Here is a 17,038-nt window from a genome sequence, read left to right on the forward strand (position 1 = left end):
TACACCATTTTATGTTTCCACCAATGTATGAAGGTTCCAGTTTCTCCATAATCTTGCTACCACTTATCGTTGTCTGTTTGTTTGGTTATAGCCATCTTGGTGAGTGTAAAGTAATATCTCATTATAGCCTTGATTTGTACTTGCCTAATGACTTAAGACATCAAACATCTTTTCATGTGCTTATTGGCCATTTGTGTATTTTCTTTGGAGAAACATCTCTTCAAATCCTTTGCCCATTTAAAAATTTGATTATTTGTCTTTTTATTGAGTTGTAAGAGTTCTTTATATTCTGGATATTCTGAATACTAGACTTTTATCAGACATATGATTTGTAAATGTTCTCTCCCATTCTGTGAGTTGTCTTTCACTTTTGTGATAATGTCCTTTGAAGCACAAAAGTCTGTTTTTTTATAAAGTCCGATTTATTTATTTTGCCTTTGGCTATTTGTGCTTTTGGTGTCATGTCGAAGAAGCTGTTGCTTGATCCAAGGTCAGAAAGATTCCTAGTTTTATAACTTGAGCTCTTGCATTTAGGTAGTTGGTCCATTTCGAGTTAATTTTTATATATGGTATGAAGTGTAAGAATCCAACCACATTATTCTGTATGTGGGTATACAGTTGTCCCAGCACCATTTGGAGAGACCAGTCTTCCCACAATGAATTGTTTTGGCATCCTTGTTGAAAATTAATAGACCATAAATGTGAGTATTTATTCCTGGACAGTCAGTTCTGTTCCATCGATTTATATGTCTGTTCTTTTTTTTTTTTAAGATTTTATTCATTTATTTGACAGAGAGACACAGCGAGAGAGGGAACACAAGCAGGGGGAGTGGGAGAAGGAGAAGCAGGCTTCCCGCTGAGCAGGGAGCCCGATGCGGGGCTCGATCCCAGGACCCTGGGATCATGACCTGAGCCGAAGGCAGACGCTTAACGACTGAGCCACCCAGGCGCCCCTATATGTCTATTCTTATGCCAGTATCCCACTATGATTACTGTAGCTTTGAATTGGGTTTTGAAACCAGGGCACATGAGTCTTTCCACTTTGTTCTTCCTTATCAAGATTGTTTTGGCTATTCTGGGTCCCTTGATTTGACGTATGAATTTTAGAATAAACTTGCCAATTTCTGGAAAGAAGTCAGCTGCGATTTGGATAGGGAATGTGCTGAAACCATAGTTCAGTTTGGGGCATAGTGCCATTTTAACAATATTTTCTTCTAATCCATGAACGTGGCGTATCTTTCCATTTATTTTGATGTTCTTTAATTTCTTTCAACAATGTTTTATAGTTTTCAGTGTAGTCTTGTACTTCTTTGGTTAATTTTTTCCTAAGTATTTTATTCTTTTTAATATTGTTATACATGGAATTGTTTTCTTAATTTCATTTTGGACTACTCATTGCTAGTGTATAGAAATACAGCTAATTTTTACACATTGATCTTGTATCCTGCAACCTTGCTGACCCCATGTATTAGTGCTAAGTTTTTTCCTACATTCCTAGGAATATGTCTTGTGGTCTTCTGGTTTCCCAGGAATATGTTGAAGCATTTCAAAGTCTCTGTGGACATCTTATTTCTCAGCTTTTTCCTTTTAAGATTTTTGGTTAGGCTATTTTTTTGTCCCGCCTGTTAATCCATTGCCTCACACGACCACCAGGATAAAACATTTACCTGTAATTGTTTTTTAAAAATGCCCCTTGAGAAGAAGAGGCTTTTAGCATTGTGCAGCTCTCAGTGAGGTCAAAGACAAGCTTTTCAAGCGAGGTTTTCCAGGGAACCCACTATACAGGTAAAACAATGACAGTTCTTTGAAAATGAGGCTTTAAAAGAGCCAAACTGTGGAAAGAGCCGAGACGCCCTTCAACAGATGAATGGATAAAGAAGATGTGGTCCATATATACAATGGAATATTACTCAGCCATCAGAAAAGATGAATACCCAACTTTTACAGCAACATGGATGGGACTGGAGGAGATTATGCTAAGTGAAATAAGTCAAGCAGAGAAAGTCAATTATCATACGGTTTCACTTATTTGTGGAACATAAGGAATAACATGGAGGACATTAGGAGAAGGAAGGGAAAAATGGGGGCGGGGGGGAATTGGAGGGAGAGATGAACCATGAGAGACTATGGACTCTGAGAAACAAACAGGGTTTTAGAGGGGAGGGGGGAGGGGGGATTGGTTAGCCCGGTGATGGGTATTAAGGAGGGCACGTACTGCATGGAGCACTGGGTGTTATACGAAAATGATAGATCGTGGATCACCACATCAAAAACCAATGATGTATTGTATGGTGACTAACATAACATAATAAAATTTAAAAAGAGAAAATGAGGCTTTAAGGAACTCCAGCTCCATTTTGCTCCCCTGGGATGTGGGCTATTTTTCAAGGCGACCATCAGGATAGAGAGCAGAGGTCTAGGACAAGTTAAAACAACAGAGCTCACTGTTCTTACAGAAATTAGTTTTTATTTAATAAATGCTCTCTGGGTTGCTGCAAGCCCATTGGTTAAATTTTCCAAACTTCTAACAAAGTTAATTCTGACCATTTTTGCCAGTTTTTGTCATTGTTGTTGTTGCTTTTATGAGAGATGAATTTTCAGATGTCCTCACTTTCCCATTTTAGCTGATTTGCCTATAACATGGTTTTTTAAATCTCTAAAGTCTCAATGACCATTGGCTAATTAAACACTTAATCATGTGAGATGATTAGAGAAAAGGAATAAAAATAGAAAATGTATTTCTCAGAGAAGCTCTCCCAGATGGAGAGATGAAGTTCAACAAAGTATTTCTATATTTAGTGCTCTCAAAGTTAAGTTTAAGGTAACAGCTATTTTGAAATCCCCTTTTCTTCATATGAGTTAAACACAGGCTTTGAAGTCAAAACTGATTTCAAATTCCAGCTCTGCTTCTGACTCTCCTGACAATCTAGGACAAATTACATAACCTCTCTGTACCTCAGTTTCCTCATTTGTAAAACGGGGTAATGATCATATCTATCACATAAGGTTATTGTGAGGATTAAATGTGAAATGCTGATCACAGATGCCTTACAGTCCAATAGTATTGGTTGTGATGATTATCTTTCTAATATTTGGCAAAAGTACAGTAATGATTCTTGAGTATAGTCAACCTCAAGGAAGATTTTCTTTTCTTTCTTCCTATTTCTTTTACCTTTTTTGTTTTTAAAGCATTGAGAAGAAAATGTATTCAACATTTTGGAATAAAAACTTGTGTCAAAGAATGAAAAAATGTTATTTATTTATTCGACAAACATTCATTAAATAACTAGTAAATAACAAGCACTATGTCAGGCACAGGGACAATGACAATCAAGTATGGTCCCTGCCCTCAAGGAGCCGACAGTCCAGGAGACTGACAAGGAAACAGGTGATTACATGCCATGACAAAGGCTGTGATACAAGGATACACGGAACATGTGGCGGGATATAGCTTTCACCAGTTCCTCCTACATTTAGCCCCTATTGTTTGGCTCCAAAACTGAGGAATTGGTCCTCTTTTTGTCTTTCACTGCGTGGCTTAAACTGTGGAATTTTTAAATTTCTAGAGATAAGAGAAAAACACCTTAAATCATGGAGGACACTAGAAATGGTGTTTCCTACAGAGCCAGGGCTTCCTACTAGTGTAGTCACTTCTCGGGTTTTCAACCTGAAAAGTTCTTTGGCATAGTTTTTCTTTGCCGTCCACTTAAAAAAAAAGTTTTTTCTCTTTCCCACTTTATCATTCAGAGACCTGGGTAGTTCCCAAAGGAAGACTGCTTTACAGATTTATAGGCAAAGGCAGAAAATGATTACTTTTAACCTTCAAGTCCCATACCAAAAAAATGAACATAAACTTTCATGGTAGTTATTGAAAATGCAGATAATTTTAATTCCATTGCATTTTTCAGAATTCTCAATCATAACCCTCTGACAACTGTTGAAGATTCATATCTTTTTAAATTGCCGGCATTAAAATATTTGTAAGTATTACAACAATCTCATGGCTCATGAGATGATTTCTGCTGTTTTTTAAAGATTAAGTATTTTGCATTTTGGTTAAAAAGTCATAATTTAAATTTTAACTGGGTTATTGAAATAAGAATTATTGGCAAAGAAACAATGTATATGGGCAAGACAGCCTGCAGAGGAAGAAAGCAGTATTGAAGAACACATACAGATATGGAACATGCAGATGTATGCAGAAATATCATTTATCATGTATGTAGAAATATCATTTGTCTCAAAAAGCAAAGTGGAATAAGATGTACATTATTTTAAAAAAAAGATTAATCAAGAGAGGTGGATGCAATTGAGAATGAGAAGTAGGATAATGGTAAAAAGAGATTGTCCTGTTCATCACCAAGGTGATAAATTGGATGATGCACATATATTTAAATTTCTTCAAAAAAAGTTCTCTGAACTTATTGTCCATAGCAAGTTAACTCTTGAGCTGGCTTGACGGAATTTAACTAATCACATGTTGTTAAGTCTCTTTTTAAGTATAGAATTTTTGTCTTTGGTATCATTCATGTTTGGACTTTCTCCTTCAGAGACATGGGAACAACACAGGTGTCACTTCCAACAATTGAGAGCATCCTCATGATGACCCTTGAATTGGAAAAACTGTAAGTTGATTTTTCTTATGTTTATTTTCACTTAGTTGTTTATGTTTGTTTGATTCTTTTCTTAAGTCAGATTTATTGAGGTATAATTTTCATTTAATAAAATTTACTCTTTTTAAGTATACAGTTTGATGAGTTTTGGCAAACATATAGCTACGTAACCACCACCACATTTGAGATCTAGAACATTTTTGTTTGCAGTCAATCCCCTTTTCCCACCATCAGCCCCTGGCAGCCACCAGCCTCATTTTTGTCCCTATAGTTTTGCCTTTTCCACCATGTCTTATAAATGAAATCATACAGTATGTAGTCTTTTGTGATTGGCTCCTCTCACTCAGCATAATCCTTTTGAGATTCATCAAGGTTGTTGCATCTATCTGCAATTCATTCCTTTTTATTGCTGAGTAGTATTCCAGTTGTATGGATACACCAGTCTGTTTATGCATTCATCAGTTAATGGACATTTGAGTTGTTCTTAGTTTTTTGTCTATTATGAATAAATCTGCTAAAAGCAGTCACATGCAGGTCTTTGCGTGAGCATATGTTTTCATTTTGGGGGAGGTAAAATACTTAATGGTAGGATTGCTACATCATATGCTAAGTGTATATTTAACTTTTTAAGAAACCGCTTACCTGGGGGCACCTGGGTGGGTCAGTCGGTTAAGTGTTCGACTCTTGATATTGGCTTAGATCATGATCTCAGGGTCGTGAGATCAAGCTCCCAGTTGGGCTCCACGCTGAATGTGGAGCCTGCTTAAGATCCTCTCTCTCCCTATTCCTCTCCCTGCACCTCCCCACCCCCGGCTCATATGCACCCACGTGTGTGCTCTCTCTAAAAAAAGAAACAAACAAACAAAAAACACACAAAAAAACTGCTTACCTGTTTTTAAAATGGATGTACCTTTTTGCATTCCAACCAGCAGTGTATGAGATCTTCACCTTGTGTTTCAGTTAAAAAAATTTTTTTAGACCTTCTTATAGGTATGTATGTAGGCTGTATCTCATTGTGGCTTTAATTTGCATTTCTCTAATAGCTCATGATGTTGAGTGTCTATTCATGTACAGATACCTTTTTTTTTTAATTGCAGGAGAACCAGTTTATTTTTTTTTTTAAGATTTTTATTTATATATTGGACAGAGAGAGAGACAGCGAGAGAGGGAACACAAGCAAGGGGAGTGTGAGAGGGGAAGCAGGCTTCCCGCTGACCAGGGAGCACAATGCGGGGCTCGATCCCAGGATCCTGGGATCATGACCTGAGTCAAAGGCAGCTGCTTTAACCACTGAGCCACCCAGGCACCCCATGTACAGATACCTTTTTAAATGATGTGTCCTTCAAATCCATTTTTTCTTTTTCTTTTCTTTTTTTTTAAGATTTATTTATTTATCTTAGACAAAGAGAGAGAGAGTGAGTGAGTGTGGTGGGGGGAGAGGCTGACGGAGATAGAGAGAGAGAATCTCAAGCAGACTCCCCGCCAAGCATGGAGCCTGACTCAGGGCTCAATCCCACAAGCCTGAAACCATAACCTGAGCCAAAATCAAGAGTCGGACACTCAACAGACTGAGCCACCCTGGCACCCCCAAATCCATTTTTTAATTGGATACATATTATTGAGTTTTAAGAGTATGTTCTATATTCTGGAAAAAGTCCTTTCTCTCAGATAGGTGTTCAGCAAATTTCTCCCAGGTTGTGGTTTGTCTTCATTCTGTTCTATCTCTGAAGACCAGAAGTTTTTAATTTTTAAATTTTGATGCACTCACCTATTTCACCTATCCTCCCACCCCCTGTCCTCTCTGGTATCCATCAGTTTGTTCCCTATAATTAAGAGTCTGTTCCTTCATTTGTCTCTCTCTTTCTCGATTCGTCTCTCTCTTTCTTGCTCTTTTTTTCCCTTTGCTCATTTTTTTTGTTTCTTAAATTTCACATATGAGTGAAATCATATGGTATTTGACTTTCTCTGACTGACTTACTTCACTTACATTGTACTCTCTAGCTCCATCCATGTTGTTGCAGATGGCAAGAGTTCATTCTTTTTTATGGCTGAATAATATTCCATAATTTATATATATGAATCTCTTCTTTATCCATTTATCTATCAATGGACACTTAGGTTACTTCCCTAATTTGGCTATTATAAATAATGCTGCAATAAACAGAGAGGTGCGTGTATCCCTTTGAATTAGTGTTTTTGTATTCTTTGGTTAAATACCCAGAAGTACAATTACTGGATCATAGAGTAGTTCTATTTTTAATTTTGTGAGGAACCTCCATACTGTCTTCCTCAGTGGCTGCATCAGTTTGCGTTCCCACCAACAGTGCATAAGGTTCCTATTTCTCCATATCCTCACTAGAATTTGTTGTTTGTGTTTTTTATTTTAGCCATTCTGACAGATGTGAGGTTGATATCTCATTGTGGTTTTGATTTGCATTTTCCTGATGATGAGTGATGTTGAGCATCTTTTCATGTGTCTGTTGGCCCCATCTGTAGGTCTTCTTTTAAAAAGAAAAAGATTTTATTTATTTATTTGGGACAGAGCACAAGCGGGGGGAGAGGCAGAGGGAGAGGGAGAAGCAGACTCCCCACTGAGCAGGGAGCACTATGTGGGGCTCGATTCCAGGACCCTGAGATCATGACCTGAGCTGAAGGCGGACGTTTAATCGACTGAACCACCCAGGTGCCTCTGTGTGTCCTCTTTGGAGAAATGTCTGTTCATGTCTTCTGCCCATTTTAAATTGGATTATTTGGGGGGGGGGGTTTGGTGTTGAGTTGTATAAATTCTTTATATATTTTGGATACTAAACCTTTATTGAATATGTCACTTGCAAATATCTTCTCCCATTCAGTAGGTTGTCTTTTAGTTTTGTTGATTGTTTCCTCTACTATGCAGAAGCTTTTTATTTTGATGTAGTCCCAATAGTTTACTTTTGCTTTTGTTCCCCTTGCCTCAGGAGACATATTTAGAAAGATGTTGTTAAAGCCAATCCCAGAGAAATTACTGCCTGTGCTCTCTTCTAGGATTTTTATGGTTTTCGGTCTCACATTTAGGTCCTTAATCCATTTTGAGTTTACTTTTGTATATGGTGTAAGAAAGTGGTCCAGTTTCATTCTCTTGCACATAGTTGTCCAGTTTTCCCAACAACATTTTTTGAAGAGACTGTCTTTCTCATTGCATATTCTTGCTTCCTTTGTCGAAGATTAATTGACCATATAATTGTAAGTTTGCTTCTGGGCTTCCTATTCTGTTCCATTGATCTATGTGTCTGTTTTTGTGCCAGTACCATACTGTTTTGATTACTACAGCTACGTAATATAACTTGAATTGTGGAATTGTGACATCTCCAGTTTTGTTTTTCTTTTTCAAGATTGCTTTGGTTATTCAGGGTCTTTTGTGGTTCATACAAATTTTATGATGGTTTGTTCTAGTTCTGTGAAAAATGCTATTGGAATTTTGATAGGGATTGTATTAAATCTGTAGATTGCTTTGGGTAGTACTCATAGATCTGCTTTCTGTTACTAAAAATTAGTTTGCATTTTCTAGAATGTTATATAAATGGAATCATGTGGTAAGTACTCTTTTCTAACTGGCTTCTTTCATTCATCATAATTATTTTGATTCATCCATGTTGTTATGTATATCAATAATTCATTTTTATTGCTGAATAGTATTCCATTATATGGATATGCCACAATTTATCTGCTCACCATTGATGAACATTTGATTTGTTCCAATTTTCGGCTATTAAAAATAGCGCTTCTGTGTGTGTACGTACACGTCTTTGTATGGATACGTACTTCCATTTCTCTTGGGGTAAATACCTGGAAGTGGATGGCTGGTTCATATGGTAAGTGTGTGTTTAAGTTTTTAAAAAATTATTTTCCACAGTGGTTGTACCATTTTACATTCCCACCAGCAATGTATGAGGTTTCCATTTTCTTCACATTTTTGCTAATACTTGCTATAGTAAGTGTTTTTAATTTTAGACAGTTTAATAGGTGTATAGTGGCATCTCTGTGGCTTTTATTTGCATTTCCTTTATAATTAATGATGTCAGATATCTTTTCATATGCTTATTTGTCTTTCGGCTATATTATTATTGAATTTTGAGAGTTCTTTATATATTCTGGAAACAAGTCCTCTATCAAATATGTAATTTACTAAGTATTTTCTCCCATTTTGTAGCTCGTATTTTCATTCTCTTAAGAGTGTCTTTTCCAAGATAGAAATTCTTAATTTTGATGGTGTCCAATTTATCCATTTTTTTTTTTGTAGGCTATACTTCTGGTGTCATATCTTAAGAAATCTTGCCCAACACAAGGTCTCCTGTGTTTTCTTTGAGACGTTTATAGTTTTAGGTTTTATATTTGGATCTTTGAACCAATTTGAGTTCATTTCTGTATATGGTTTGGATTGATGTTTGCTTTTTTGCATATGGATATCCAGTTGTTCCAGCACCATTTGTTGGAAAGACTATCCTTTCTCCATTCAACTGCCTTGGAACCTGAAAATAAGTTGTTCATATCTCTTTCCTTCTGGACTTTCTATTCTGTTTCTTTGATCTGTTTGTCTAAATTTATACTAATATCACAAAGTCTTGAAAGTGTAGCTTCAGAAGTCTTGTAATCTGGTAGTGTTAGTCCTCCAATTTTGTTTTCTTTTTCAAAGCTGTTTGGCTATTCTAGGAGCTTTACATTTCCATATGAATTTTAGCATTAGCTTGCCAATTTCTACAGACAAGTCTGGTGGGATTTTTATCTGTAAATCAATTTGGGGAGAATTGACATCTTAACAATATTGAATCTTCTGATCCATGAACACTTTATGTCTCTTCATTTATTTAGGTGTTCTTTAATTTTTCCCAGGAATATTTTATAGTTTTCAGTGTGTAAGCCTTTTACATCTTTTCAGACTTTTCTAAGTGTTTTATACTTTTGATGCTATTATAAGTAATATTTTTTAAAATTTCAATTTCTAATTGTTTATTGCTAGGTATTAGAGATAAATTAATTTTTTGTATATTGATCTTTTTCCTGCAAACTTGATAAACTCATTTATTAGTTCTAGTAACCTTTTTATAGATTCCATCAGGTTTTCTCCATAGATAATCATTTTATCTGCAAATAAAGATAGTTTGGCTTCTTCCTTTCCATTTTGAATACCTTTTATTTCTTTTTCTTGCTGTATTGCACTGACTGGAACCTTCAGTGCACTATCAAATAGAAGTAATGAGAGAAGACTTCCTTTCCTTTGTCCTGATCTTGGAGAGAAAGCATTTGTCTTTCACTATTAAATACGATGTTCGGGTTTTTTCTGTAGAAGTCTCTTATCAAGATGAAGTTTCCTTCCATCCCAGTTTGCCAAGGGCTTCTTTTTTTTTAAATTTGTAATCAGGAATGGATGTTAGATTTGTCAGATACTTTTTCTCCGTCTATTACAATGATTGTATAATTTTTTTAGTTTATTAACTTGGGTAAATTACATTGATTTTCAAATATTAAACCAATCTTGCAATCCTGAGATAAACCCCACTTCATAATGTAGCTAGCATCTTTTCATATATTGTTGGATTTGATATAGTAAAATTTTGTTTAGAATTTTGCATCTGTGCTCATGAGAGATATTGGTCTGTTGTTTTCTTTTCTTGTAATGTCTTTGTCTAGTTTTCATAAAGCAAAAGTTGGCCTTAAAAATGAGTTGGGAAGTTTTCCCTTCTCTTCAATTCTCTGGTAGAGTTTGTGTAGAATTGGCATTATTTCTTCCTTAAATGTTTGGTAGAATTCACCAGTGAAGCATGTGGGTTTGAAGCTTTCTATGTGGGAAGGTTGTAAACTACACACTCTATTTCTTTAATAGTGCTATTTAAGTTACATATTTATTTTTGAGTAGTTTATGTCTTTAAGGACTCTGTCCATTTCATTTTGAATTGATTGACATGAATTAGTTTATAATATTCCCTTATTATCCTTTTAATATATGTAGAATTTGTATTGATGTCACCCCTCTCGTTTCTGTTATTGATAATTTGTGTCTTCTCTTGTCTTTTCTTGATCAATATGGCTAGAGGTATATCAATTTTATTTACCTTCTCTAAAAACTGTCTTTTCATTTCACTGACCTCTCTATTTTTCTGTTTTCCATTTTATTTCTGCCTTGATCTTTATTATGCTATTTCTTCTCCTTACTCAGTGATTAATTTTCTTTTTCTAGTTTCTTAAAAGTGGACGCTGGGGAAGCTGAACACTGTGTTAGCAACATCCCACATGTTGACATGTTTTCAATTTCAGTCAGTAAAAAAAATAGTTCTTAATTTCCCTTTTGCTTTATTTTACCCACAGGGTTACTTAGAAATGTATTGTTTAGTTTCCAAATATTTGGAGATTTTTCAAATCTGTTAATTTCTAATTGAATTCCATTGTGGTCACAGAACATCTGTTGAATAACTGAAATCCTTTTAAATGTATTGAGTCTTGTTTTATATCCATGTATTCTGGTAATAGATGAGAATATGGTCTATTTTGGTAAATATTATGTGTCTACTTGAAAAAAACGTGTATTCTGATTTTGGGTGGAGTGATCTATAAATATCAATTAGATCAAGTAGGTTGCTAGTGTTCAAGTCTGCTATATCTTTACTGATTTTTTATATTTTTTTTTCTGTCAATTATTGAGACAGGGGTATTGAAATCTCCAACTATAATTGTGTATATATTTGTTTCTCTTTGCCATTCTCCTTAATATATTTTGAAGTTCTTTTATCAGATGCATAAATATTTAGGTTATGTCTTTTTTATTAGTTGACATTTCTATCATGATGGAATAACCTCCTTTATCCTTGGTAATATTCTTTGCTGAAATTGACTTTGTGTTATAGTAATATAACCACTCAAGGTCTATTTTGATTAGTGTTAGCATAGCATAATTTTTTCCATACTTTTCACCTACTTGTATCTTTCTGTTGAAGATCATTCTTGTAGACAGCATGTAGTTTTGGCTTGTGCTTTTTTATCTGGTGTGACAACTCTATCTTTTAATTAGGGTGATTATACCATTTATATTTAATGTAATTATTTATATGATTACATTTAAAGCTACTGTCTAATATTTTCTATGTGTCCCATCTGTTCTTTGTTTCGTTTTTTTTCTTCTTTTTCTTCCTGCTTTTGGATTGACTGAGTACATTTTATTATTTTATTTGTTGACTAGTTACAACTCAGATTTCGTTATTTTAGTAGTTGCTTAATGGTTTGTAGTGCTCATCTTTAACTTATCACAGTCTATCTTCAAATTATATTATATGATTTCGTGATTGGTATAAGAACCTTACAATACATAGTATACTTCCATTTTTCCCCTCCTGGCCTTTGTGCTATTGTTTTCATACATTTTACTTTTTTTTTTTAATAAAGATTTTATTTATTTATTTGATAGAGAGAGACAGCCAGAGAGGGAACACAAGCAGGGGAAGTGGGAGAGGGAGAAGCAGGCTTCCCGCTGAGCAGGGAGCCCGACGCGGGGCTTGATCCCAGGTCCCTGGGATCATGACCTGAGCCGAAGGCAGACGCTTAACGACTGAGCCACCCAGGCGCCCCTACTTTTACTTATAAACATCACACCATATTATGTTTTTTGTTTAACCAATAAGTTAACTCTCTTATTGAAGTATAGTTGATGTAATATTAAATTAGTTTCAGATGTAGAACATAGTGATTCAACAATTATATACATTTTGAAATGCTCACCACGATAAGTGTATTACAGTATTATTGACTGTATTCCCTACATTATACTTTTCATCCGGTGACTGATTTATTTTATAACTGGAAGTTTGTACCTCTTAATCCTTTTCACCTATTTTGACCATATCCCCACCCTCTCTGCTTTAGCAACCACCAGTTTGTTCTCCATATTTATGAGTGTGTTTCTCTCTTTTTTGTTGTTGTTGTTTGTTCATTTGTCTTCTTTTAAAGATTCTACATATAAGTGAAATCACATTGTATTTGGATATTTAAATAGTAAGAAAAATCTTATATATTTACCTATGTAGTTACCAGTTCTACTGTTCCTCATTCTTTTATGTGGATCCACATTTCCATCTGGTATCATTTCCTTCCGCTTAAAAATATTTCCTTTAGCATTTCTACGGTGTAAGTCTACTAGTGATGAATTCTTTCAGCTTTTGCATGTCTCAGATAGTCTTTGTTTTGCTTTTGTTTTTGAAAGATCTGAATATAGAATATTAGCTTGATAGTTGTTGGGTCCCCTCTCCTCTTCACTGCTTTAAAGACTGAGTTCCATTATTTCCAACAAGAAATATGTTGTCATTATTATCTTTGTTTCTCTATATGTTGGGTGTGTGTTTTTTTTTCCTTTGGCTGCTTTAAAGATGTTCTCTTTATTGATGGTTTTGAGCAGTTTGATTATGATGTGCCTCCATGTAGTTTTGTCCATGTTTCTTTTTTTTTTTTTTTAAGATTTTTTATTTATTTATTTGACAGAGAGAGACACAGCGAGAGAGGGAACACAAGCAGGGGGAGTGGGAAAGGGAGAAGCAGGCTTCCCGCCAAACAGGGAGCCCGATGCGGGGCTCGATCCCAGGACCCTGGGATCATGACCTGAGCCGAAGGCAGACGCTTAACGACTGAGCCACCTAGGCGCCCTCATTGTCCATGTTTCTTGTGCTTAGAGTTTATTGACCTCGGATTTGTGGGTTTATTGGGCTTTCCTGTTTGGAAAATTTTAGGCTATTATTTTTTCAAAATTTCTTATATTTCCTCTCCTTCATTCACTCTAAGTACACATATATTAGGCCACTTGAAGTTGTTGTACAACTCACTGAGTTAAGTAGAGGCATGGGTTTCTTAGTCTGGGTTTTTTTAACATATGAAATACAGTTATAACTTTTTTTAAAAGATTTATTTATTTGAGAGAGAGAGAGCATGAGCAGGTGGGGCAGAGGGAGAGGGAGAGAGGATCTCAAGCAGACTCCACGCTGAGCTAGGAGCCCACTGTGGGGCTTGATCTCATGACCCTGAGATCATGACCTGAGCTGAAACCAAGAGTCAGATGTTTAAATGATTGCGCCACCCAGGCACCCCAGTTACAGCAACTTTTTAAATGTCCTTGTCTGCTAATTGTAATATCTGTGTAGATTATGGGTCAGTTTTGATTGATTGCTTTCTATCTTCAGTATGGGTCATATTGCAGACTTATTCAGACTCTTCTTAGAAATCTACCCTCTCCCTGTGTGCTCTCAACCCAAAGTGAGACTTTTGGGTTGGAAGGAGATACTTCTGAACTAAACTACAGATCAGTGTCACCCAGTTCTCATCTTTATCTTATTCTAGGCATACCATACCCCCTACCATCCTTACCTTTCTGTTGGACACCTCTGTCCTTGTATTTATTTACAATATTCAAGAGCAGCAATTGGCCAACTGGTCCCTACCCAAACATCCAGGCCATATGCCTCAAGAATTCCTTTTTGCACAGCCCTGTGATGCCCTTGGCATGCCTACTCAAGTAACTCCTTTAGCACTAATTTAATTCTCTGTTTTTCCATTTATAGGATTTTACCTAGCCATATGGCCTGCTGTCTCTGCCAATTCAAAAATAATATTGAGGTTGTCTGCAAGACAGTCAAGCTGCATTGCGACAGTGAATGTCTGACAAATGCCACACATTGTGGTGAGTCTGAATTGCCTCATGATAAATTTTTTAATTTTTATTTTATTTATGTTTTTTTATTTTTAATCAACAATGATAAATTTTTTTTTATTTTTATTTTTTTAAGATTTTATTTTATTTATTTGACAGAGAGAGAGAGAGACAGCTAGAGAGGGAACACAAGCAGGCGGAGTGGGAGAGGGAGAAGCAGGCTCCTGGCAGAGCAGGGAGCCTGATGCGGGGCTCAATCCCAGGACCCTGGGATCATGACCTGAGCCGAAGGCAGACGCTTAACAACTGAGCCACCCAGGTGCCCCGCAATGATAAAATTTTTAACTAATGATGTCATTGCATTATTTTTATTCATTCAGAGTCAAATCCCTAAGTCTCTCTTTTTTAAAAAAAGATTTATTTATTTATTTGAGATAGAGAGAGCACGTGAGTCGAGGGAGGGGCAGAGGGAGAGAATCTCAAGCAGACTCCCCGCTGAGTGTGGAGCCCAACGCGGGGCTCGATCCCATGACCTTGAGATCATGACCTGAGCCAAAACCAAGAGTTGTATGCTTGAGCCACCCAAACACTCCTCAAATCTCTAAATTTCTAAGAACTATTCCTTTGTTAAAAGTCAGATTCTCAGTCATGTTATTAAATTAATTACCCCCAAATGAAAACTTGTTCATATAGTGCATCACAGTTTGTAAACTGATTTTTTAAAATATTTTATTTATTTATTCAATTGACAGAGAGAGAGAGAGACAGCGTGAGGGGGAACACAAGTAGGGGGAGTGGGAGAGGGAGAAGCAGGCTTCCGGCTGAGCAGGGAGCCTGATGCGGGGCTTGATCCCAGGACCCCAGGATCATGACCTGAGCCGAAGGCAGTCGCTTAACCAACTGAGCCACCCAGACGCCCCTGTAAACTGATTTTATATGCATTAGATCTCAGGTGCCCTTTGTCTTATAGGACAGGTAAAGGTACATTTTTGTTTATTTTGTTTATTTTTACAAGTAATATAAGAGTAAAAGTAATGCTGATTTATAAAAAAGTTTTATTCAGAGGCTGAGACTTTCTGTTCCCTAACCAGAAGCTGCTACCTTCTAATGGATAGAGAGGGCTCTTCTATTCTTGGATTGTCCAACTCTGAACTTGTTCTGAATCTTAAGCTTTTCTGTCCAAAAACACTCAGGTGCTTTTAAGTATTTTTCTGTATACTATGTTTTATTGGCACTAACTTGATGACTTCCAAAATGTGCTTTTGCACTTGGATAGATGGAATACGGGTCCTTATCAATGATCTAGGGTACATCAGAAATAATACTTTGCTACTTCTGTAAGTACAGTGTTGCTTATTTTTCAAAACAATTTTTTACCAATTATATTACTCCCTTCTCCCTTAGAGGTGGACAGAATAGGCATGTTGAATCTCCTTTTACAGGTGAGGAAAACTGTGATCAGAGGTGTTAAGTGCTGTAGCCTAGTACTCAAGTGTCTCATTTTGCACTCTCTGCAAGCCTGTTGCTCCTCCTTTCTCGTGACCTCCTCTGACCCTCACCACCACCACTAAAGATACTTCCAATTCTTCTGGAAAAGAAACCCAGCAGCACAATGCTGTGCAGTCTACACAAGCTGTACACTTGACCTTCAGGTAGTTGGAAGCTCTGGACAGTTCCCTAAATAAAGCTGGAAATACTAGAAATGAAAGTGAAGTAGGCATCTGGCAAAAGATTCTTTATCCCTTGTGCATTTTAAAACCTCAAGTATCATTCCATTGATTTATTGAACATTCCACATTGACATATCTCTCACACCTGGGACATCTCTTAACCTAGACCCCAGATCCCTGCCCAAATTTAAGCAAAGAGCCAGGGTGGACATAGTGGGTTTTTTTCTGTTTAGAGCTTATGTTATGTGAGCTGCAATATATGGGAGCAGGGACCAAGCAAAGGAATTGGTGGGTGGGTAGAGAGGGCATGTCCAGATGAGGACCTGCTAACAGTGGGTGTTGTCATGGGCATCTGTGATGGCAGCAAGAACACAAGCATGCTGAAGAGTGGAAGGAGGAAGCATCACAGGATGGGGTATATGAATGCCAGGAGTCACATTAGATCTGCACACAGTTTAGCTGAGTGTCTTCCAGCCTTGACTTTTTTTGAGTACTGCACAATCGAGCCTTGGGGAACCCATGGAATAATCCCAAATACAGTTATTCACACTATAGAAGGTTCTGAGTAAATAGCTGCTTTTTCAAAAAATACCCTTTTCTCCTTTTGTTGTTGCCAATCATAGATTCGAGTTTGAGTTTGTCTCCTCTCTAAATGGTACTCAAATATTTGTTGATTCTTAATTTATTTGGGATGTGTGACTGTGGACTGACAGAAAGCTGTACTATCAGTCTTTCATTATCGAAACTAGTCTCTTTTTTGTTGACAGACGAACTATCTACAAATAATTTAGAAGGATCACTCATGAACGTATTGAAATCCCGGAAGAAGAGCACCAGTACTGAGCTGATAATTGAGCCAGAGAAGCCATCCTCAGACAAAAATCGCTTCAGTTTAGCCTTTATGAATGAGCAGCTAGACTTTAATGATGAAAGTGATGTTATTAGTGCGCTGAATTACATATTGCCTTATTTCTCAGAGGGAAATCTAGAAGATGTAGAATCAACATTATCACCATTTATTAAACTTCTGTTTTCAAATGTGCAAGACAGAGACAAGCCCATGGGTCCCTTGACAAACAACACAGGGAACCCTT

The sequence above is a fragment of the Halichoerus grypus genome, chromosome 2 (genome assembly GCF_964656455.1).
Source record: "Halichoerus grypus chromosome 2, mHalGry1.hap1.1, whole genome shotgun sequence".
In the NCBI taxonomy this organism is placed as follows: Eukaryota; Metazoa; Chordata; class Mammalia; order Carnivora; family Phocidae; genus Halichoerus; species Halichoerus grypus.